The 23,317-nt window shown below is 29.3% G+C and overlaps 2 protein-coding genes across 2 annotated transcripts in view; both read right to left on the minus strand.

Moving 5' to 3' along the window:
• The window catches only part of LOC123294476 (neuronal calcium sensor 2), a 331,531-nt gene extending 323,359 nt beyond the window's left edge, over nucleotides 1-8,172 (minus strand). Inside the window, exon 1 of the mRNA XM_044875521.1 lies at nucleotides 8,135-8,172. The gene's annotated coding sequence lies outside the window, so the exon portion shown is untranslated. The remainder of the gene's footprint in view (nucleotides 1-8,134) is intronic.
• LOC123294475 (neurocalcin homolog) overlaps nucleotides 1-23,317 on the minus strand; it is a 356,610-nt gene that overhangs the window by 331,260 nt on the left and 2,033 nt on the right. The gene's annotated exons all lie outside the window — the stretch shown is intronic.

The following is a 23,317-nucleotide window of genomic DNA, read 5'->3' on the forward strand; positions in this document are numbered from 1 at the left end:
GATACGTAGAAACATACAAAGCTAATAAAAACGTATTAAATAAGCATATAAATCAGATCAGAAAGATTACCCAGATTAGCCCCCTTAGCTACGTCAATATTCCAAAGCTTTTTTAAAATATTCAATCAAATTATGAAATCTGCATGAATTTCGAGTTTTTAAGTTTTAATCCTGAATTAGAATAACATGTTTGATATTATAGAGTAGGAACCACAACAAATCTGGATATGAATAACTTCCCAAAGCAATAATTAAATAATTAATAAAATGAATAAAATATAATAAAATGTTTTTATTTGGTAAAATCATATTTTTGCGGTTTTAATATTACAAAATATAAATTTTAAGCTCATGACATCGTACAGTATAATATTATATGAAATCATAGGGCATTAATATAACGTCTCATTTATTTTACAAAATGTTTCACGATTACTGGTTTTATCTTTCAGGAATAAAAGTTCATAAAAAATTGCAGAGGTAGTCAAGATGACATTCGAAGTTGGAAAGTCCGAAGATTATCCAGGAATCTTATATGAACAGTTTCTGGAATAATTAAGATCCAAATGCCTGGAAAATCCATTTTATATATTATATCTGTATTTGCCTAAAATTGGGCTAAAATCGATTTAAAAAAATCGCTTTTTGTAGGATATTTTGAAATATCTTAAAAATATCTCAATTTATGTGGAATTTTTTTTGAAACCCACTAACTTTGGGTTACTCTTTTCAGTTGTGATGTTAGTTTTTCGATACAGTTCTCCTTTTGCTATAAGTCGAGACCAGGACCCCATATTCTTTATCCCTATTATAGTGAGGTTAAATTTGACTAGAAATTTGAAAAGTATGACCAAAATTTATTTGGAATACCTACTAGGTTTATCAAAATTGGATATAATTTGGAAGTTTTTGCAAAAAGAAATTTATTGGATTTTGATGACGTCATAAAGTTTAAAAATCGATTTTTTTGGATTGGAATACAGCCAATTATCCAATTTGTATGGAATTTTTTAAAACTCACTAACTTTGGGTTACTTGTCAAAGGGATCGCATTTTTGTATTTCCAGGTTTCAAATTACTCTAGAAAATAATTTTAAGCAAAATCGATTTTTTGCAATTATCTTTAGAAATTCTTTTAAGAAATCGAAAAGATCCCTTTTGGTTTCGAAATTTAATAAACTCGAACCTTGACGATTGATCGAAAATTTTTTATGCCAACACCCGAAATTGTACAAAATATCCTGTAAATTGAAAAAATTTCCGCAATATCTCGAAAACTATCCATTTCCGTCACAAATGTGAAATCAAATTTTCCCTGATAATACATAATTTTCCAGTTTTTCGGGTGTATATCTTTACGATCCTTAATACTAATAGTACAAAGCCTTGTATTTCAAAAAAAAGTACCTAAATTTAATCTGAGACACGATGTAATTCGAAATTAATGTAGGCGTTATAACATTATTTATTGGTGATTTATATAATGTTCAATTTTGTTATCTGCGAAAATTACACTCTCCTTTTTTATATTTTCAGTAAAATACGAATAAATTACATGATTTTCTGTTTCAATGATTTTTCACAATTAATTTAAAATCAAAATTCAAATTGGTTTGACTGTTACTAACTATAAGCCTTCCGTAATTTGTCAGTCAATTTTCCATTTTATTATTTTTTCTGAAAATATAACAATTTTTAACGTTTTATATTTCAACAACACCATTTTTCATTAAGTTAACTAATATGTGAATAACTAAATTGGCAATCAAGTCTAGGAAATCGATTTTCATTTATACTTTTAGTCATTCCATCCACCAATTTTTCATCTCTCTCAATGCAATAATTTAAAGGCATCAAGTATGCGTTTCAAATAGTTTTGAAATAAGCTATGAAATATAGAAGAAAACTTAACTTTAGTATTAAAACTAGTGAAAACAAACAATTTACTGAGTTAATTGTTGAAATACCATGTATAGACAGTGTTGATTACTCTGTCACATTACACATACATACATATCACACATATATAACTGATATTCCCATATAATACATACTATACAATTTGCGCATAATTAGCGTTCTCACGGGTAAAGCGTGATGTGCACGAAAAAATGTTTCAAACCGAAGTTGTTTACTTTTTATAAGGAACATTTTTGACATTTAAACTTTTGTTCTATCCCTAACGGTTTACAAGATGGGTCCTACGGACCCAAGACCCAATTGACCTATGTTGCTCATTTACGAACTTGATCTCACATTTTACGTCCTACGCTATAAAAATTTCAGCTTGATTTTTCTTCTCGTTTGATGCTTGATATCTCATCACGTTGAGCAATCGTGATGACAGACGGACAGACAGACAACCGGAAATGGACTAATTAGGTGATTTTATGAACACCTATACCAAAATTTTGTTCATAATATCAATATTTTTAAGCGTTATAAACTTGGGACTAAACTTAGTATACCTTGGTATATTTCATATACATGGTATAAAAATGATGAACTTAGCATTCTGGATTTACACCTTTTCGAAAGTTCTATTTTTAATTTGTGATATTTAATGCAATATGTTCAAAATTTTGAAAAAAAAAACAAAAAAAGAACGATAAGAATCAGCAACTTGTTATAAAGAGAGTTACAAACGTGAAAACTCGAGTCTAAACTCGCGATAAACAATGATGAAAAGGAAATTAAAATACATATAAACAAATGTACATGCATACTTAGTACAACCCCACTCAACTCGTCTGTGTGTCCGTCTTTTATAATATTGTATATCATTTATACAATATAAATACCAGGGGTTTATTAAAAAATTCTCCATGAAAAATATTTTTCCAAAGACGCATTTTTACAAAACTTTATATATTGTATGATAAAAGAATCGTTTTTGCTAACAAACGGCTATAGTTAACGAACAAAGCGCAAGGAACGGCCAAGGGGCAAAAAATTTTAAATCTATGCCCCAAATAACGCCTTGCATACGGACCATATGAACAGCGTTTTAAGTGTAAGTCTATCATTCAACTTTTGAAGTGAAAACTTTTTTAGTCGCATTGAGTGATTTTATTGTAATAGTTTTTTAGGAGGGGTAAAAATTCTAGTTAAGTGACGTCATCATCACCTCGCAATGTGCGACGTACATACCACGTTGAAAACACGACCAAACACTGAAGTTAAGCCACATTGGACACAGTGAGTACTTGGGTGAGAAACCGTTAGAGAACATGTGCTCTGTGCTGTTGTCTTTTTATTATTTATCATAGTTTTTTATACCCACTGCAAATCTTATATCTGTATATTATAAATACGAACTTACAATTATATAGTTTATACATCAGAATAAAACATGAGACTATAATTAAGATACTGGCAGATCAGAAGTGAGCTCACTTCGTCGGAAAATTTCGGTTTCGCCTCGGGCGACAATAAACATGAGATCTGAGACATTCTTTATGTTTGCTCACTAGATGTGGAATATACTATGCCAGCACCGTGTATTGATCTCAATTAGTAAACACTACTGAATGGATTTGATTCGTTTTCAGCGACCCCGCCTTGTGCTATAAGTAACGAGTAACGAGTTTGGACCGATTATGTAACGAATTTCCAAGGAGACGACGGAAAACTCCAGGAGACGACCTCGAAATAATTACGCACCCATTCTGACGTGTTCAGCGACCGAAAAACCCCCATCTAACAAGTTTGGAATCATTTTCATCACTATTAACCGAATTGTGAATTTAGTATATTAACGATTAATTTAAAATGCAGTTATAAAATGCATATTATTTATGCAAATTGCATATTTTTAATTTCTTATACATCAATTTAGAACTCTAACGAATCGAAAGGCGAAAACTGCATTCAAATCCGACTTACAATTCAAATTCGAACTTTTTCCATTTTTAGCGTTTCGTTTCTGCGACTATTAAACTAAACACATGGTATACACAAAAAATTCATAAAATATACACACGGAATGTTTTATATAAAGTTAAGTATAAGTAATGACGCAAATATGACACGTACCTTTTAATTGCATGCGCAATCTTAAAAGTCAAAGGGTAAAAAGATTAGGTGCCACTCAATTCTTCATTTTTTTCATATAACATTTATGAACATATTTCAATCAAAACTCTTTACAACAAACAGTTTAAGTTAAAGAGTTGTTTTAAATTATATACCAATTAAATCTGTTCAAGATGATAAATGTTAAGTCATTTTTTATTTTTTGAATGAAAAAAATTCTGACAGAATGATTTATGATTTGTCACTTTTATTTTTATGGAAATATTTTTGAAAATGTCGAAGTACATACTTTTATGGTATCATTCCTTCAAAATATCATTTCTTAGAAACAAATATTAAATTTTCTTTGGTTTTTATAACATGTACAGAGGAGCTTGGTTAAGTAGGACCTGGATAAGTGAGAAACCTCCATAACTGGAACTCATGCTGGGTCCCAACACTTTGGTGCTGAATTACCTCTATTAGTGGGACGAAGCAAACCTCTATATCTGGGATTCGTTCTTTCGATTTTATCATTATATGATCTATGCAATAACCTATTCGATATATGCATTAGCCTCTGTAACTGAGAACTGAGATAACATCGTTTTGTTTGTTTACTTACTTATTCTTATTCTGCTCGTAAATTCCGCATTTAACAAATTTTGAGCCTCAATGACCTTCAATTTTAGTTTTGCGTTAGTATCATACGAATATTTATTTGAAAACTGCCGAAACGAATGCTTAAATCGTTATCAGTAGGTGAAAAACTGAAGTTACTATCCGTTTATGAAAATGGGAAAATACGCCATGAAGTCTGTGTCGAATTTAATGTGCCAAAATATACTCTTTGTAGAATAATTCAGAATAAAGATAAAATTCAATCACAATGTTTTGAAGGACAAGGAAAACTAAAACGTTTATCAAAATATCTTGAACTAGTACAGTTTTTGCTAATATGGGTCAAGCAACTTCGTAACAAAAAACGTTCCGGTAAGTGGACCGATGATTAAAGACAAGGCACAGCTGATTTTTTTTTTTTAAATAAGACAGATATTTATTTATACCTGGATATCTGAGACACTAAGTAAGTGGAATACCTGTATAAGTGAGACGAATTAACAGGTCTCTTCATGTCTCACTTAATCAGGTTTCACTGTATATATGAAATATATACCAAGGTATACTAACATAAGTATCAAGTTGATATAGGTGTTCTTAAACCAGCTAAGTATCCCATGTCCGTTTGTCCGACTGTCCGATCGTTCGTCATCACGATAATTCAAAAACGAAAAGAACTATCATGCTGAAATTTTGATAGCGTTAATTATCATTACTTTGTGTGTAAGAGTGACTTTCTTTACTTACATGAATTAAAAACAAACGATTGTGTGATCAACACTATTCATACATGGTATTTCAACAATTAACTCAGTCATTTGTTTGTTTTCACTTGTTTCTTCATAATTATAATTTAACATTTACTTATACCATTTACACATAAAGAATTGAAAATAACAACATTGGCGTTGATTTGATTGTCCATACCATGACTACGCACCCAACAAATAAAAATGATTTACTTGGCCCGACGCAAAAGATTTGGTAAACAAAAACCAGTTGTCATATCGAAGTGACGTTAAAGCGCAAAAATCTTAACTGAAAAGCTCAATAGCTTTTATAGTACTCTAGATACTAAACCTATTTGTTAAATGGCGATCGTGCCTTAACTCTGCCTTGAACAACACAACTAAATAAAAAACATTATTTTTATGGCATGGCAAATTTTAGTAAACACTTTTTATGGGTTCTATAAATGCCAACTACTTATCTTAGCCAAATACCGTACTATCAATTTTAGGTAGCCAACGGACAAAAGCTTTTACAAAATTCATTAAATATTGATCAATGTGATTTGTCCTAGCTTTTAGACAGACGCTGTACTTGACTCAGTAGCATCATTATAAATAAATATGATGATTATATTAATTAACAAATATATTTATATTTAATTAATTTCATTATTATAATAATGTTTATACGTGATTTCATATTGTAATTATGACGTCATATCAATAAATAAACAACATATGCTGATGGTGATGGTTTGCTTGCTAAGTTGGACAACGAAATTTATTTTTAAATATTTATTATTGTTAGTTCAATTAGATAATAATCCATACATACATATGTGGACATCATTATAATAATGTTTTTAACTTCTATGTTCTATAGAAGTGAAAAGTTCTATAGAAGTCCAAGTCTTTAGAACATAAGAGGTTTTTAATGCCGTAATTGTATCAAATACCCTGCGAAACTAAACCAATTCAATATTTTTTAGGGTTTAACCTAGTATAATATAAATATTTATTATCTATGGTTTAACCATTACAGTTTTTCAAAAATGTTTAAGTAATTGGGGTAAAATTTTTTGCTTTCGTGTAGCCCTTTTAACTTATTACACTAGATTGATACCCGCCCGCTTCACTGGGTTTAAAATTAAAAACCACCACTTTATAGCCTCCACCCTCTCTTGATATACACAGTTTTCAATTAGGTAAAATGTAAATTAGTCATAATTCATTGAGTATATCAAAATAGTTTGGCATGATTTGTTTGATATATCAGCTATAATGCTGTACAGTTTTATTAAAATCCATTAGTTTTAGCGTGAAAGCGTAACAAACAAACAAACATGCTTACTTTCACATTTATAATATATAGGGATAGGGATACTATTTTACGCATACATACAATATTTTATGTCTTCAAAGTGACCTGCAAAATGATTCCAATTTAAGTCTCTAGATAGAGCCTTTCTTAGCAGGAATGTTGAAAAATAGTTTTAATCTGTATACAGAGGTAATGCGATATATACATTAAATTTTTTTTAATGTAGGATTTTATTTTTATTGGATTAAATTAATAATTATTATGTTTTTATTATTAATAATCCTTCAAATTTATTAAGAACGTTGATTGGATTGTGGTCGGTGAACACAGTTTAAGTCCTTCTAATTCTATCTAATTCTTTTTAATTTAAATTAATTCATTTGAATATTTCTGAAACTGCTAAATGAAATTTTGTCCGATTTTAAAACAACAAAATACAAAATATACTCTAATTTTTGAATTTTTTATGTGACTATAAAAAAGTTAAATTAAAAGTTAAGAAATTGTTTGTGTATATCACCACTATGTCAGTACCGGTGTAAACGCCATTTTCATTTAACCATTTAGGGAATAGTAACGTTAGAAATAGTTATAGCGGACGAGTTATTTCAGTATGGGAGTCAGGCCCTTACTGGTTGGCGATACGCACAATACTTCTGGTGGATAGTCCTACTCAACACTGTAATATTACTTTATGCTAACGAAGATACTTTAGAATCTGCCTTTATAACATACCAGCATTGTAGTAAACGCTACGTATTTCTAATCGTGTATCTACCAGTTATGAAAAATTAGAATTCAGCAAAAATAATAACGGAGCAGCGAAAATTTTCGCAAAGATAAAAGTTGTTAGGCAGGACGGGTTTTTCAATTTCCGTGCTTTCTGTAATAAGTGTCAAATAGGTACTTCTCCTGGTTGTAGGGAAAACGAGACAGGAATGATTTTTCTTCAATTGAAAAGTTGCAGGAATTTGTTTTTCTTTGCCACAAATTCATATATAAATGAAAGAATAAATCATGAAAAATATATTTTAGTAATTTTTTTTATTATTAATAAAAAAAAAAAAGTTATAAGTAAGAAAAATAGCTGAAGATATTAAAATTTTTGATTCTACTTTTTTTTTAGGGAATACCGACAACTTTTGTTTGAAATTATTTTTCATAAAGTTGATGGTTTCCGAGATATTGACCAAAAATAGTTTTTTTATGTATACATAGGGTTTATTAACCCTAGCACTTTTGAGCGTGTTAGTAGGGTTTTAAATTAGCCGCCGAAACCTTCCTTTTTTTAGGTTTTTTTGCTTTTGAATAAATTCATAAAATCGCTTATTTTCAGTTACTTTGGACGGTCTAATTGCATTTAATTCGATTTGTAGGCACTGCACTTGGATAATAATGGTAAAATATTATTTTGCAATGAACATTAAAAAACAAACATAATAAATACTGTGTGTGTAATGGATGCATTTTTGGCATTGTTTCAACAATTTGATAATAATTAAATACCTATATTAAGTTTCATAACGAGAATATTCTATTTATTGATTGAAACAAACAACAAACATAAACAAACACTACACGAAGGTTTGTTTGCGCTTGCAATTTAAGGCATGTACTTAATTACTTTTAAAATTAAACTCATTGTGAGTTTACATCGTAAAGCAAATTCCAAAATCTCATAAGACAGTTCAATCATGAAATGGATTTTCTTAAAGATTCAATAAAATTGAAATGGTGTAGGCGCTGAGTGGGTTTCGTATTCATTTACAGGCCCCATCAAAAGAGTAAGAGTGTATTTCGACGTATTTTGACCCATTGATTCCGAATTTTCAACTTGCTAATCAAAATACGTCGAAACACACTTCTTATTCGGTGGGACCTGTAAATGCATACGAAACCCACTCAGCGCCTCAAAATATAATATTATTGCAATTTTAAAAAATACTAAATAGTTTTCAAATTAAATTACAAAAAATTTCTGCGCCAACACCAAAACGCGTTATTTTATATAAATCATTCTAAGAGCACAATTTTTTCTTGAATAAGAAGAAAAAACAGACCTAATAAATGTTTCGTACACATTATAAATATGTATAAACCTAAACACAATCCTTAATCCTATTTACAATGAAACCGAGGTATATTATACACACCTGACGAATACAAATGATGGATTACCTATCCAACAGTTTAAAAAAACAAAATATTTTTACAACCTAGACAACACCTACAGTTAAATTCATATCATGTGACATGACACCATGAGACTAACGATGATATTTTAAAACGTAATAACATCACACAGAATACAGAAGGAGGTGTAAGTAGATATACAATAATAAAAAGTATTCGTTTCTTTAAATTTTTTCACTTTCTTAGGGAAATAAAAATTAAAGTATTCTGTATTTAATAAAAAAAAGGCAATTTTCAAAATGTTTTAAAATCGAAAGAACCAAGACACGTTGCAAACGATTGATAATAAAGTAACTATTACATTTTATAATTATACATTTACTTACGCACCACTCTGTATGTTTTACCAGTTAATTCATTAATTAATTAATTACAAGAGTGTATAATTGAAAATTAATTATTAAGTTCAGACAATTGCACAATCAAAAAATCAAGAATACAACGGTATTTAATTTTGGCAAAAGACACTATGTTCGAGAGAGCTTAAATTAATTATGAACTCATAATTATTTACGAACAATTTCTATATCAAAAGGTCATCTTTCACAAGATCTTAATAAATTCCGAATCGAAAAACTAGATAGACAAATTGATTTAATTATTAAGTCAAGGAAATTCGTTTATAGAAATGACACTTTTTACATAGAATTTTTAACCCTTAAATGATATCGCGGGGACCATTGCCAAATGTTGATTCAGTTTTGTGATCTCTTGTATTGTCGTCATCAAATGTAGATTACATAAAACGAGCTTGACGAGGTTATAGCTAACATTTGTTTGCTAGAAGGAACCTAAAAGAAGAAATTTTTCGTCATTTTTGTACCCTCAAGGCTTTCTTCTTTTCCTCCGACCGACTTTTAATAAATTAAAACAAGACTAATTATTGCGTGAATTTTTCTTTTCACTTTTACGTGAAATTTCGTGTCCACTTTTATGTTAAATTGAAAAATAAATTTTTCACCATATGTGTAATTAAATAAGCAAAGCTGAACAAATATTTACCATTATAGACCGTTATCCAGCTCGAAAAAATAGACAGTGACTCTGGTGTAATCGTCACTCACGTTTGTTCGCAATATCATAAATTTTAATTATTAGGTACGAAACCTTAATTTTTTTTTAAATATAGCCCATGTTACTAGCTGATAATATAGAATTCTATAGGTACAAAATTTTTGAATACCTATTAAGTAGGGAATCCAAAAACGGCGGATTAAGCATCTACATCACGCAACGAGTAACGAAACTTCAAGTCAACCGGATGTATTGTTTTAGAAATTTCGTGATGATTCAATCAGTCAGTGATATTTCATTTATAAGAAATACATCTTAGTGCGATATTTTTTCATTAAAATTTACTTAAATTGAATCAATGCACTGTCTTGAATTTATAACGTTTTTTTAAAAAGCACGGGGAAATTAAACAACATAAAATGGAACTACCTATGGAAGTTATAGAACATTTTAAATTAGAAAGTTGATCCTGATAAAAAAACTTACATTTGTTATTTAATATTTTTTGGAAAATCGTTAGCTTTCGGAGGAAATGCGGCTTAAAAATATGTCATTATTGCATTTAACCTAGAAAAAATACGTTAGCTTTAGAAAATTTTTTTAAACAAAAGTTATCAAGGACAATAAAGGTCATTTATCTGTGTTAATAACTTTTAAGCTTAAGTAAATTTTCAAGATCTTTTAAAGATCGATGTCAAATGGCCTTGAAACTAGAATTTGAGGACAAAGTCATGGACAGGCAAAAATTCTCTATTGCCCATGCCAACTTTTGACTAAAGCATTTTTCTATAGCTAGCGTGTTTTCTTTTGATTAAATACAATAATGTCATATTTTTTAGACAGCCTTTCGAAAAAATGTTTTTTATAAAAAATTTGAGTTTTTTATGAAGATCAACTTTTAATTTAAAGTGTTAATCTATCTCTTACCTTTTAGAATCTAACTTTACTATGAAAGCAACGCAAAGAACTAGGTCCAACCTGATGTCAGAACGTGATATGTTCCCTATCAAACTCTGCCTGTATATTATTAGTGGTAATTCATAGGCCACTCTTTTAATAATCTAATTATTCTATAGACTGTTATTTTTTAAGGTTTATTTAACCATGTTTATAACTGCTATATTGACTGCTTAAGACGGTTCTTCAATGGCGGTGAAATCATTATTTGATTGGTGTGAAACTTTATTATTTTTTTAAGACACTTCTTAAATATTTATTGGTGGAAAAAATATTTATAAAGAAAAGCGGTTTTCAACATAAGAATGGTTAAAGTTACTTTTGAATTTCAAGCACTGCGATTATACTCTTTACTCTATTCATTTGAAATTTTGATATGATATAAGTACTCATATTCTACCTGCGCTGGTTTCTTTTATTTTTCAAAAATCCTGTTAATTTTCCCAATTTGCATTGTTCACATCCAGGTATAGTGGAATACGAAAAAGTACCTAAATGTGAACAATAAAAATTGTGAAAATTAACAGGATTTTCGAAAAATAGGAGTAGCCAAGGCAGATTAAATATGACTGACTATACCTACCTATCAATAACATATCCAAATTTAAAATCGATACACTAAAGGATAAAATCGCAGTGCTTGATATTCAATTGTAACTTTAACCATTCTTCTCTGGAAAACCGCTTCTCTTTATTAACATTTTTTTGAGGAATGTTTGAGAGGAGTCTTAAAAAAATTAAGTTTCACGCCATTGAAAAATGTGTATAGAACTTTCTTAAAGTCATCAGTGATTTCCCCAATATATGGTGACCAGATACATCAGAATCAACAAAAAATACTAACTATATGAGAAAGTACATTATTGAATTCGACCATATCGGAGTCACCAGCCATTTTTCCGGTGCTAGTTACCGATCTATGTCAGCTATTATTCTAAAATGTAACATAGTACGTACAATTAAATCGTTAATTCGTGTTACACGTAAAGTTTATTTTTGAAACATTATTATTATTATTAATTTAAAAGCAACATAAACACGCCATGACCTCACCCAATAATACACTATTACTCTACTGTACTAACTACTCAATATTATTTATACTCAAATGAAAAACTTTATTATTGTTGTTTATTATGGAAAAGTTTACAAATTAATAAGTTCAAAGTTATTATTATTTAATGGTGAGAATTTTATATTTTCCGAATATAGCTCGTCCTAACCTTTTTATGGTAAAAATTCTGGACATACCACAATAATTATTTTATTATAAGTTATATATAATAAATAAAATAAGTATTTTCATAAGTTTTCTTGAAAAGTTTACACATACCAGATTAGTTTTTCATTATATACTTGTTGAAAAGTTGTTGTAATCGAAACACTAACCTCAAAGATTATAAAACTTAAATTTATAAAATATTTATCAACTATTAGGAAGAAAATCGTTATTTTAAAATTAAGGTTATAGTGCAAACTACAAGGTGATCCAAGTTATAACAGCAAGATTCCATTAAATGCTAGATAAATCTAAATTAATGACGTTTTCTCAAGACACTTATAGTCAAGAAAGTTTCTTTTTCTAGGAAGTCTTCCATTTTCAGGGTGTTAAAATTATGGAAGAAAAAAGATATTTGTGAATATTTCCAAAACACCTGGTTAGAAAGTATGAACTAAGGATCTTTCGTGATTTAAAACTTATGGTGATAAATTACGTAATCCAACGATAGAAAAATGGGTGTCATAAACTTGTAATCATAAACTTGTTTCGAGACAAATCCTTAACGCTACCGAGTAGAATAACTTAATGCAATGCCCCATACTCGGAACGTTATGTGCAAAATTTCTAATTTTTCTGAGCAACAGTTTGGCAATGTTCAAAAAAATATATTTTTTTTCTAAAATTTAAACATTTTGTATCTAGAAAAGGGGTACTTTTCCGGCTGTACCATTTAATGTTGTACTGCTGTTAGAACTTAGACCATGTATTTTAATAAAACGAGTTAACATTCCAACAAAAATGTATGATTTTTTTTTATTTCGGAATTTTCATGCTTCTTTTTTCTCTTCCATTTCCAATATGATTGAAATTTGGACATTTCAAAGGGACCATCATATGATGTTTCGGTCTTTTCTTCGGCGAAATTATGCCCGAACTATTTTACTCCGAAGACAAATTATAATAAATTTTCTTTTTTTCTTTTCGAGTGGAAAGATCCAACTTTCGTCTTGCTGTGCTTAACGAAGTTGCCGCTTTCCTCCTCCACCGAGTAGAAAAATAGTACACACACCACGGGGGCAAGTAAAGAAAGTCTCAGTTCTCAGATATTTCTTGGGATAATCTGTATATTCAATATTTGGTATTTTTATCGTAAAGGAAAGAAATACGTTCTAAAGTGTTATGTTCACTCTTTCACAGTGATATACAAATGTTACCATATCACCTCATTCCAGGGACGTGTGCCATTTAAGGGTTAAATATTTGATTTTTTTAATTAAGATAAAAAGTTTGAAACATTTATTTAAATATGTTTTAGGCGTATTTTTCAAGCAGATCTTCATTGTTTACAGTAAAATTGTAATCAATTTACGAGTGAACTGAGTTTGTAGGTAAATTTTCATATAAACTACAGAAACAGTTTTCAATTTTCTTTTCTCGTGTTGGAAGAATGCCATCATCTTGTTTGAACATAACCTAATTTAGTTATCATTTCAATGCAGACAAATAAACGCTAATTTCACAAAGTGAAAACGCCATATAAAGAACACAGAACAAGTATTATGGAAAATTGATTTTCGGTATACATCATATAGTCAATTTGAAATTATTTTCTCAATCAAAACCCATATTTACTAGCGAAAATCTTCGACAAGCAGAATTGCAAGTTTTTCTTAACTGTATATTAGCAAACGAAGTAATGAACGTTAAAATATTATGTTGATACTCGATCGAATTATCCAAATTTAATCTAAATTGAAATTTATGGATGTCAATTTTTCTTAGATTAGAACATTTAAGAGAAAATATTTATTTAACAAAACAAAAAATAGATTAACTGTTGAAATACTCTGTATAGAAAGTGTTGGATGTCATTGTTTGGATTAAATATAAATTTTAAATAAATTAGAAATTGTTTAAAAACCAATACAATTTGTTTTGGTTTCCGTAAATTTTGAAAGTATTTTCTATAATTTTTTTTCGTTTTAGAGAATTTTTCGCTAGATAACTTGTTGAAGCTACCGGAAAATTTTCAACTACCTATCTTTTTTGGAGAAAATAGACACCAAAGTTCTGATCCAATATGCACCCTCATGAGTAAACGGTTTGTTTATTTGTTATGTTTCACGCAAAAACTACTCACTGGATTTGAATGAAACTGTATAATAATATAGCTCATATATCAAACACATGAGCTATAATTTATTAATACGATATCTATTAATACGATATCTATGAGGATCATTTTAAACCATAAATTATTATTTCTGTAAAAACGAGATACAGTTCATGGCCCGTATGAATTTCTACTGTTATGGAAAGTGGGTGAGATCAAGAGACGAAGAGGCTATAACGCGGTGATCTTTACTTTTAAGCCCAGCGAAGCGGGCGTGAATAAACCTAGTATCATATATACACGGTACACGGTTAAGTTTACTTTTATAAAAGAAAAGTTTGCTGAAAATTTTTTGTGCAGATCTTATCTTCCTTTTTTCCTTTATCAAATTACATGATTCATCCCTCATTTTCAAGCTTGTTAAATATGTACCGTTTAGGAAAAAGCACGCTAGACAAATAATTTGAACGAAAAAAATATCATAAATTTAAATAAATTTATATAATAAGTTTATTAGGCAGACGTTAGTTTTTGCTTTTCTAATGCTCTAGACATATAATACTCAAAAAATTATTAGGCAAACATGTAAGTTTTTACAGATGCTCTCCTAATACTATAGACATTATAATATTAATTTATGGATTTTCGCCCCTTTTCCACGAAATTTGTTGTTTGTTGCTTTTAGCCACGGGTACAAGGTATCCGTGGGTTACGGTAACTGCGGGAGCTGAATTCCCCACGGGTCGAGGTAGTCGTATATATTATTACTCTAGCAAGTTTTTCCTTTCCGCACGGGTCGAGCTAGTATTTTATAATAGTGTAATATTTTAAGCATGTCTTTTATTTTACATCACATTCCCATTACAATAATGAAAGTAATCACTCCCATGATATCACCAGTATGATGTAGATTGTTTTATTTATGAAACAAGAACAACAAATTTAACTGAATACTGTAATAATGTAATGTAATATAATGTAATGGCTGTAGACTGTAAACTGTAGATAACTAAATAGTTATTAAATACACCTGTTTTTAAATTAATATCAAGATATTTAATTCAAACACCGTGAACTATGTTCTGTACTCAGTACTTTTGTAGTCACAAAACGAACAGTCGAGTCTAAACATAAATAATGCATATCACATTTTTTATTTTACAATCATATTTTATTTATTTGTTTTGTAATCGAAATTACAGGGTGATTCAGTGTTATTGATCAAAGAAATCGTTTAAAACAACGTAATTTACGAAAATGTTAAATTTGCCCGGAAAGAATTCATAAAATCGGATAATATTTCGATACAAGGACAAAAAAATTTACCTTTATGACGTCATGACCCCCTTCCCTCCTTGAACTTGGACTAAGCTGCCTGATTTACTGGTTATTTGTTGTTTAAATACTGTCATATTTTTGAAATTTTTAAGTGATTCCCGGTTAATCCCCTTTATTACGAAAGAAAGGACCAAGCCGAACAAGTCAAAATCTAGATAAAGCTAAACGCGATCCATTTGCATTATCTCAACGTTACTTAGAACGAATAAAGTCTGTATACGGGGGTAAAGAACCAATATATACGTAAGAAGTAGGGTAATACGATGGATGGCTGAATCGAACATTAAAAATTTAATTTTATTTTGGTTGGTTTTTTGTTATTTCTGATAGTTATTGACTGAAACACCTGATACAATAACATTAATAACACACTCAACAATCGTAAACACCCAATAAAAATATAATATTTAATTTATTTGTACTTTAATATTAGTTAGTTAAACCTTTTTTTATTTTTATTTTTGTACGTACATGTATTTAGTGTAAATATACTGTGCACTATGCATTGGAGAAATTGTACTTAGACTAGTATGAGAAAGACTCATATGTTGAAAAAATGTGTAACTGATGCATTTGCTATACTTTGTATATCTCTTGTTAATTCTTTGAAATCATTATTATCCATCGAAATTACAAATGATTTAAATAAAGGAGTATAATAAAAATATGTCAACCTTAGAAGCTCAGTTGGCTAGGGTAGCGGGTTCGATTCCCGGCGTCACAAAAAACATTAAATTAATTAATAGCTGCGATGGGCTGGTGTAGTGCATGGTAGATGCATGAAGGGGGTGCACTTAGCCTCTGAAAATAATTGAGGAGCTGATGAATGACATCATCAGCAGAAAAGGTGGTAAAACACATATATAGTATCACAATAGGGCTCTATAGCTTAAGCGTGTCCTTCGTGGACAGACAATATAACCTAACCTAACCATAATAAAAACTAGGTTTTTAGGTTTAGTTTTTTTTAGTTTTAACATATAAATTTTGAGTTTAAATTTTAACATGTGACGTCACAAAGCTATTGACTCCCCCACTCCTTGTCATACAATGTCACATTTCGTTGACTCCCTACTCCCCTTAATGTGTGACGTAATTAATGGATGGTCCCTTACGGTAATGGCTCCAATTTTGTAAAAAATAGCAACATCTAAAATCATGCACACTTGAAAAATTGTACCTTCTAGTTTTCAAATGACCATGAAGGCATTTTAGATACTGCCATTTTTTTACAAAATGGTAGCCAGACGAAAAAACGCACAAAATTTGAAAAAAATTATGGTAGTGAAAAATTTTTTTTACAAAACACCATGCAGTAACTAAAAAAAGCAGTTTCAGTTTTTGAATGATATAACACAAATTTCAGTGCGATGATTGTTTCAGGAGATACAGGGTTATAAAACAAGAAGTGTCAATTTTGATTGGAAAGGCAACGTCTTGGTCTAAAGAGCTCGTACAGGTACGTTTTTAACAGCAAATATGAATCAGCAATTATATTAATAGAAACATTAACATTAAATACTAATAAATAAAGTACAAACCTTCGTCTTCAATTGTAAAAAAAATCCCCAATTAATTTCACTCACAAAAGCAGTAAACGTAAATTGAATGACACGGTAAATCGAGAGGAAGAACAATAATAACATGCACCCGTAAGAGCAGGTAGATTACGGCTTGCAAAACAGACGAGGGTGGGGTTATGGTAATTCAAGTGGCCTGTTTGTAATGGAGTGTTATCTAACTACACCAAAAAACAAAAGAGTTGAATTTTCTTACTTTTTTCCTGAAATTTGGTATAAATGCTCCACTGTACACAGTTGATAAAAAAATTTTTTAGAAATAGATTCCAAAACTAGAATGATGAGTATAATATAAAGTTTTGCTTCACTTTTTAGTTTTCAAAGTGGCAACATGATTTCATACTAGACTAACATATTCTTAGATATATGTATTATAAATATATTTTCATAAATTTTTATACAATTTTTTTTTCATTTCATTAAAGACAAATCGTTTTCAAATCACGTATAAACAACATGTTCTCGTATGTGTTCCTTAACACAGTTCATAATTATTACACCATTATTAAATATTATCACTAAATACACTAACTATAACTCATTGCAAAAATAATATTTATATTCGGCTCTTAAATATTAACAAATTTTTTACATATATACAGGATGATTCAAGTTACAACAACAGGATTTCATGAAATGGGAGATAATGTTAAAATAATGAAAATTTCTCAATACACTTGTAGCTGGAAAAACTATCACACAATATCGAAATTTTAGAAAAAAGGCAATTATTAATGAATTGTGAGTTTGAGAAAATTTATTAATTCACAGCATTCAAGTATTTTTTAATTTGTTTGCCTTAAGGGAAATTTAAATCCAAGATCGAACCACGAATCTAAAGAGGGTAGTTAATAGTAAGCTTAAAGTTAAAAAATTTTCATGCATATGGATTATTAAGAGTAATTAGAACTCAAAAACCCACGAATATACATATTTTCCGAGAACGATTGTTTTCGACTTAAAGGGTAAATGATTTTAGGCGATATCTCAAAAACTACTCAACATATCGTTAAATAAACTCAATTTTTGAATTTTTTGGGTCAAAATTGTCAAATAACCCAAGTTTCATTAAATTTCGAAACAAAATAATTTTGTAACCCCTTAAAAAAATTTCATAAAACGAAAAAAAAAATTTGGTCTCCGATTTTGATAAAAATTATGTTATAGAGTAATGTTGGTCCAAAAAATTCAAAAATCGGATTCCTTTTACCATTATGAAAGTAGTTTTTGAGATATTGACTAAAATTTTAGAACTTTAGACGATATCTCAAAAAGAACTCATTTAATCGGAACTCATAAAAAAACGATTTCTATAAAAATTTTGACCCAAAAATCCAAACATCGGATATATTTACCGATTAAGGAAGTAGTTTCTGAGAAATCAATTGAAATCGTACACGAAAAGTAATATCCTCAAGCAATTTCAAACGATATCTCAACATTGTTTAATCGTTAAATCAACCACATATTCGCAATTTTTAAGGAAACCAAAGGTCCTGAACCAGTAAGCAACAAAAATAAATTCATGAGATGTATAAATTTCTGAAATATGACCTATTCGTAGAAGGAACACCGGAAATGATGCACATTAAGCATTAGACACAATTTTTCATTGACTACAAACTTAAAATTTTTTATTTGAATTAATTCTACAAGACGGGATTATTGCCGTCCAATCCCCTTCAGAAAATTCAAAATATGAAAATTATAATATAAACCTTCAAATTATATTGCTTTAATAAGTATTGCTTCATTTGGTCTACTAAAATTCGTGTAATATTTGAAATAAATATTTTCAATCCGGTTCTGTCCACGTAAAATTTATTCTCTCGCGTCTGGTCGCCTCTTTTATTCAATTATTATATCTCATATTATCCAAAAATGGTAGTAATTTAATAGTGTTACTGATATTCTTATGAAGAGAAGTGCCTTGAATATGAATTAACAAAAAATGAACGTCATACTTCACAGAATTGTCGCGCCACTAAACTCATAAAATAATAGTTTATTACGCTCTTTTTTTGGGTAAAATAAATTCACAAGGTTACGTTTCTAGGACTTCAGTAATGGAAAATTTATTTGCGTTCATAAATACATAAAAATTTATAGTTTACAAACCTGAAAAAATCACTTTTTATTGCACTAAACAGTGCATATAAATTTTAAAGGTAATGTGAAATTAAAAGCGTGGGGTGGTCCATCTGTCAAATCAGTTCATTTAAAGAATGAATGCATAGAGCACAGCCCACGCTTTGAATTTTACATTACAATTAAAATTATGTGTAATAAATCGTGATTTTTTAAACTATAATTTATTATCTTATTTTTGACTCGCTAAGTTTAAAGATTCTGTTCTGTTTCTGTAACAAAGTAGAAGCAACTAAAATTCTAATAGCGTGGATGGATATTATCAAAGATAAAAAATGAAATCTCTAAGATATTTCAAGTTTTGCCAAAATTTCCTAGATCAATTTTTGTATTGTATAAATAAGTATTTCGATTACCAAGTAGTCATCGTAAGTACTCTTTTAGTATATGTTACTCGTTGCTAATTTGGTGACAGGCGGCACCTAGATGGTTTCATGTGCCTACAATTTATACTGTTCTAAGTATACATAGATGGTTTCATATGCCCACAATTTATACTGTTCTAAGTATCTGTAAAATTGTGACGCCAGCCAATCATTAAACCTAAAAATGCTAAAATCAGAAATCTGATTTATCTCTTTCCTGGGTAATGCTTTTTTGAGGACCAAATATCTATCAACGGGCTCAAATGACGTGTTGGAACATATTGATACTTTATACTACTCTTTAACTACTATTATTAGTATGCAAATTACTTGAAATTCGAAGAAATATCAATGGAATGTTTTTGTGTTTGTGTCTCAACGAAAACAAACATTTCGGGAATCCCCATGATGTAAACCTGTGGTTTTATTTATCATAAAAAATTATTTTAAAATTAAAATTTTGTAAATTTTTTTTATTAAGTAATTTTATGGTATTTTATAACTATGAAAAGTAAAATTTAGGTTCGTAGAAATAATAACTTAAGTCTAAAAATAATTTACGGATTTTCTTTTTATCTATTTCTTTAATAATTTAACCTAAACATTAGAAAGTTCCTTTTTTCGAGTATCCGCATCCGGTATGAAAATATACCTGCACAGATTTCGGCCTTTTAAATGCTAAATTACTGCACTAAATAAGGCAAAGATTGTGAAACCTACTTTCAAAATTGTAAAAACAGATTAATTTGATAATCTAATAAATATTTCTACAAAAATTTTCTTTCCACAATCAATCTATCGACATCTTTAATTTTAATTATAAATCTTGATTGGTCTTCCTGTAACAAATAAGTCTTGTTTGGTCTTGCTAATGTGGAAGAAGAACGCCAGAGTATAGCACCAAATTAGCATGACAGAGATAGTTAATTATCGAAGGACTAAGACTACTTAATTTTAAAAAGGTTTAATGTTTTTTATGGAAACCAAGCTAATTCAATCATTCGTATTTATCCATGCTCTGACAGTCTTATCAATTAGTCATCAAGTTACTTTGTAATTGAAAGGCGATTGTTATGAGAATTCTAACCTATCAATTTCCAGACAACTGGGCTGTTAAAACAGAACTACGACAACAGCCTTAAAATGTGTTTCAGCAAGCATATGAATAAATAGATGGATATTAAGAAACCATGGTAATTTAGAACAATACTGTTCAAATATATGAATCAATTCAAATAACAAATAGTCCACTTTTTAATGATTTAGTCATTCCATAAAACACTGTTTTTTTTAAATTTCAGCTTGTCTATGTCTGCCATATTGACAGCTTAACGTCATAAGTGATTTTTCCAATAATGTGAAATGCATGATGTCTTTGACAACACATTTATAGTTGGTTCTGTATTTGTCGTTTCTAGGACTAAGCTGATTCCATAGCAAAGGCATGATCGATAATCGAATACAACTATAATATCAAACTACATAATAAGGTTCACGTGATATAAAAAGAAATTCCTGGGACGTCTTGTACAGATTAGTATACTTTTGCCACAGATACAGAAAATGATAAAGTATTTCGTATATATTTAAACCTCTGTGTACACCAAACACAGCCCCCCTTAAGAGTTACTTAACGCTACAAAATATTCATTATTCACGTTGGAACGATTAATCATTCACCATTTATATAGCATATAAAAAAATGTTGAGTGAACGCCACATTACTTCCATATACAAACTACAAGCGAAAATTGAAATCATCATTTCCAAGTACAACATTTAGAAAGTAATTCTTTATAAAAAAAAAGTTTCTACTTAAAATAATGCTTAATTCATTTTATAGAAAATCGCATATGAACGGATTCAATGAAAATTGATCGAAAAAATAAATCTATGCTTAAATGAATATCTATTTTTCTTCAATTTCTGATAATCGTACGAGATAAAGGTAAAGTTTCAAATACAAAATTTGTTTAAGAATTTTTGTTGAAAAATTACTTATTATTTCACAAACAAACAAAAAATCCTGCAAAAATCAAACGAAAATTTAATTATTACTAGCTTGATACCAGTCAGTTTCGCTGGGCTTAAAAGTAACTATATGACCGCGTTATTGCCTCCTCCTCTCTTTCTCTCGCTTATCCACTTTCCATAAACTCGAAATAGGGATAGGGATTATTTTACACAGGTAAAACATACAGAATTCAATTTTTTTAAATGATAAGTAGTCTTTTCCATGTAGTTCATTGAGTGCATCAGAACAGGAGGCCATGAATTGTATATCGTAAACAATTTTACAGAAATGTTTAATTTGTGATTCAAAATGATATTCATGTTAGTCTAATAATGTATGAGCTATATTAGTGTACAGTTTCATTCAAATCCATTCATTAGTTTTTGCGTGAAAGCGTCACAAACACACAAACAAACATGCTTACTTTCACATTTATAATATAAAGGGATAAATGAATATTCAATTTCTGTGTTCGAGAAAATGCATTAAACATAAAAAGACTTTTTTATAAATAATAACTGTCTAATTTAGAGTACAGTTTACCTCCGGTAATCCGGCCCTTGAATCCGACTGTTGTTTTTGTATTGAAGTATGATTTTTACTTCAGACTATAACATATAGAATCTTATCGTTGGATTTGTGATTTGTCGAATTACAAGGTATTTTTTTGTAAAAAAAATTCCAAACTGTAAGCGGTCTTAGGCAATACTTTGTAATCCGACAAAATCGATAGTCCGACACTGCCCTTCAAAACGTTTGTCGGATTACCGGGTGTTAACTGTATTAACTTATGTTGACCTGAAGGTCGATAAATGATTCTAAAGATCCGATTAAAAACAAAATAAAACCTTTAGGCTACATTCTGTACATAGAGGTAAAACTATAAATGTTTTTTCGAAAAGAAAATATATATACAACAATTTTTTTTTCAATTTTTGATAAGTTATCAGCCCAGCCCGCAGTGGTGTCGGTATAAAATATGTATTTGACTCTGTAATGAATTCAACAGAAATATGATCGTTTATCAACTCGAAAAAAATGAGATTTTAAACGATTTGGTTAAAGCTTTTACTTAAGTATACAAAAAATATTATGATCGATAATGCAAAGAAATTATTTTGAAAAATTTTAAATGAACTATTTGTGTAAAAACGAATTACAGCATTTAAGGATTTATAAAATCTTGTTAGAAATCTTTCGGAACGGGCGAATATTTCTTGAGACTTAAGTTAAAATTTAAAATAATCAAGAAATATAATCAACTTATCTACATAGTCTGTAAATACAGAATTGTAAGTCACTTGGTTTTTTTAGCAGAGAAAGTGGCAAAACTATTAAATTTTTTATTTGTCTTTCAACATTTTTCTATCTACTACAGTTTCAAAGATAGGTTTCTTGGGGACATGCTTTGAAAATTTCAGAGAAAGTAGACAAACCAACATGGAAACGATTTATATCATGTTGACTTCCCTTAGAGCTGTTGACCCCACTTAAAAATTTACCAAATCCATTTGGTTTACAAATAAACATTTTGAAAAAAAATGCTCACGTGTTCTGCACATGTATCAAATATTTCGCGCGTTAAATATTTTTTCACTTTTTCAATCATAACCTCTGCATAATTTTATAAATTTATTTTTTAATGCACTAGAAAATATTAGAGCAGAGAAATAAGCTAAATAAATA

Source organism: Chrysoperla carnea, chromosome 3, assembly GCF_905475395.1.
Source record: "Chrysoperla carnea chromosome 3, inChrCarn1.1, whole genome shotgun sequence".
NCBI lineage: Eukaryota > Metazoa > Arthropoda > Insecta > Neuroptera > Chrysopidae > Chrysoperla > Chrysoperla carnea.